This window comes from Anguilla anguilla, chromosome 2 (assembly GCF_013347855.1).
Source record: "Anguilla anguilla isolate fAngAng1 chromosome 2, fAngAng1.pri, whole genome shotgun sequence".
Lineage (NCBI taxonomy): Eukaryota > Metazoa > Chordata > Actinopteri > Anguilliformes > Anguillidae > Anguilla > Anguilla anguilla.
In genome coordinates this window covers 61,844,277-61,847,958 of record NC_049202.1, presented here as the reverse complement: position 1 = coordinate 61,847,958, position 3,682 = coordinate 61,844,277, and positions in this window count along the sequence as shown.

Genomic DNA, 3,682 nt, shown 5'->3' with positions numbered 1-3,682 from the left:
CCTCTGATTTTTGTATTTCTATTAAAAATTTTTAAATTTTAAAAAAAAAAAAAAAAAAAACTGAAACCCACCCCTGGAATTAAGCATTTGGAGAGAGAGAGAGAGAGAGAGAGAGAAAGCGAGAGAGAGAGAGCGAGAGAGGGAGATGATGCAAATTCTTTGTCCCCTTCACTCAGACCACATCTCCTTCTCTCAAACGCTGCATCAGAACCTCACTCAGCCATAGCTACGCTAATAAATACTTTATCAATGTGTGGCCTCTTGCCGTGCGTACGCTCGTGAAACAGAGAAGAGCTGGCCAGCTATGAGCAACAGCAGCAGTAACATAACGCAAGAGCTCTGTGCACTGAACTCTGTGGTTATTAAGGGCTTGGCCATAGCCCAGTACCTCCCGGCTATGATATGCTAATGCGTTCAGTAGCACACATTAAGGTGTGTTAAGGTGTGCTTCTCGACACCTAGTCTGCTGCTGAATGCGGTCGGGGGTTGGGTGTGGTCTTGGGAGTCTTTGCAGTGCAACCTCCTGAAATGGGTTCCCGACAGAACCAGGCTGGGTAGAGTCCAAACTGGTACCCAGCCCATTTTCAATTCGGTCCGTTCGCAAAATGAATCAAAATTCCGCGAATAAACTGAAAGATCATTTTAGAAGGAAGATAATTTCAGTTTGTAGTTCTAACCGAGTGGATTACAAACAGTATTGGCCCCAACCCTGAATCTGAAAACTTATACCACATTGTAACCATGTCATGACCATTGCATTACCGTAATGTGACCAGGTCATCTTGTGGTGCCCTGGCACATAGAGACCTTCCTGGGGTGCAGGTCTTTACCCCAGGACACCCCAGCTAGCAGTGTTAGCATCCCCTCTCGATTTTTACAGAAGAGCCGCTTTCCCCCTGTCTACATAATCCCTTTACCTCTCAGAGAAAAGGGATATTTTGTGGATATTTTTTAAAAATGTACCTGAACCAGGGGAAATTCAGAGACTAACCTTCAGTAAGACACGGGGCGATAGACTTGGACATGCACCAGAAGAGGTGGAGGGTGGTAGATGACTTTTCAACGTGGCTGCGATTTCACCAGGGCTTCCTGTGCAAATTTCCACTGAGATGTTCTGTTCCGTAGACAGCTGGTGGCAGGTCACACAGCAGGGTGTGTGTGGTGGTGGTTTTGTCGGTGGGAATTACAGATCTCATGTCAGTGGGCTAAATGACTTGACATCAGTAGAGCAAAGAGTACATTCTGAACTGCAGGAGTTAATTTTCTAATAGGCACGCGCGCCTTACTTCTAACCCACAGCGTCTCTCAGGAGACTGTGCGTAAGCACCGCGGGTTATTGTTCCTCGTTTGTTTGCGCTCGCGGCGGGGACTCGAGCGATCAGCGCGCTCCAGCGATCTCGCGCTTACAGCCGCGGATACCAGCTGCGCCCCCGACGCGCAGCACCGGGGCGTCGCTCGCGAAATCCCCCCCCGAAATGCCCCACGAAATCCGCAGGAAGGCCGGCGCTCAGCCTAGCGTTCGGTGGGAGCTCGGCGAAGTTAACGCTGAGGTTGCATCACCTGCTCTGAGCACCTGCTGAACGCACCTTCCTCATCTCGGGTTTCCCGAAGCTGGCGAGCTCGTGGCGTAAGATATATTTAGCGGAGGTGCTAATGAGCGCGGCTGCCCCCTTAGACTCCACGTGTGAACGCTGATGCTACAGGGGACGGGGGGGGGGGCGGGGGGGGCGGGGGGGCGGTGGGGGGGGGGGGCCGGGGGGGTTGGGTTTGGGGATGTCGCCATGGACACGGTCGCCCGCGGCTGCGGAGTCACGCCGTGGTCTTCTGCTCCGTCTGCTACGCCGCGGCTCAGAGGAGGAGACGGGTTCTGAAAACAGCGAGGTCCCGGTGAGACCTGCCCAATCCCAAAACGCCACCTTCCCCCCAACTCCCCCCCTGGTGCCCCCCCCCCCCCCCCCATCGCCAGGAGATGAGGGGAGGAGAGGAGGGACGGGTGCCGGCTGAATTGCTACCCCCCCCCCCCCCTCCCCAAGAGATACCAGGATGGTGTTCAGAGACACGGAGGTAGGGAGTTGGGGGAGGTGTGTTAAGAGTGGAGGGAAGCGAGACTCCTTTTGCCCCTCTTACACTACATTATGACACCTGAACACCCAGAGAGTGGCTTAAATCGCAGGCTTACATCAGAGCTTCAAACTCACCTTAACACCCAGAGAGTGGCTTAAATCGCAGGCTTACATCAGAGCTTCAAACTCACCTTAACACCCAGAGAGTGGCTTAAATCGCAGGCTTACCTCAGAGCTCACCTGCCTCGTCACAGTCTGGTAGGGTTTCATGCGACCTCTCACCTGTGAAGACGTTTCTGTCACCTGCGCGTAAGCATTCTCAGCGCTTGAGAAGGTCCGTGCGAAGGGGTTCTGCTCCGGCCAGGACTCGGACCCCCAGAACCTCCTTCTTACCCGGCGACAGTGCTAACCACTGCACCGCCACACCGCCCGTGATCGCTGAGGTAGGCTGAAATAACGCTTGATAATTATAACAACAACAACAACAACAACAATAACGCTTCATGCGGAATAGTGTCAGCTGTTCCTCTGCGACTGTCCCTTTAATTAGCAGCGCAGGTTGTCTCTCAGCCTGCACGGACACGTCTGGGTGAAACGCTCTCTTCTGACGCAGCGCTGGAAGGTTGGGGCGAGCTTGCGTGTGTTTAACGAGGCTTGCGTGTGCCCAGCCAGGCTTGCATGTGTTTAGTGACTCTTGCGTGTGCTTAGCGGAGATTGCGTGTGTTTAGTGATGTCAGTTACAAGTCGCGCTTGTAAACAACAAAAAGGGCCCTTTCTTCCACACCCCAGCCGCACCGCATCCATCATAAATCACGACAGCACGTTACCCGATAATAACCCGATTTACCTGTTTGCACGTAACACCTCCCCCTCCCTGCCCCTCCCCACCCGAGTGCCTGCAGGCCAGTGACAGTCATACGGCGCATTTTAAGGCAACGCCCCCCGTTTGACAGTTAATGGGAAGGTGAAGCGGACCGAGCGCGATGAGGGCACTGTTCCAAGCTGGTGGCTTGTTGTCGTCGGCGATGCCCCCCTCGGGCTGTGGCTGCTGCTGTTCAGGGGATTTAGGTGGGTACAGACATCTGCCGATCCTAGGCACGCGATTTACCCCCCCCCCCCCCCGCCAACCTAGCACCACCCACCTCACCCTCCTCTTCCTCCTCCTCCCTCTCCTCACTGTTTGGAGTTGGTTATTATCCTCTTGGTTCCAGCTAACAGGTCCCTCATCCCAGGCCTGATCGCACCGTGTCCTAACAGGATGGGAACATGGCCGATAAGACAGGGGAGGGGGGATCAATAATACAGGTCGCGCTCCCTCTCTCCTCCAAACACACAAACACAGACCCCGCTCCCTCTCTCCTCCAAACACACAAACACAGACCCCGCTCCCTCTCTCCTCCAAACACACAAACACAGACCCCGCTCCCTCTCTCCTCCAAACACACACACAGACCCCGCTCCCTCTCTCCTCCAAACACACAAACACAGACCCCGCTCCCTCTCTCCTCCAAACACACAAACACAGACCCCGCTCCCTCTCTCCTCCAAACACACAAACACAGACCCCGCTCCCTCTCTCCTCCAAACACACAAACACAGACCCCGCTCCCTCTCTCCTC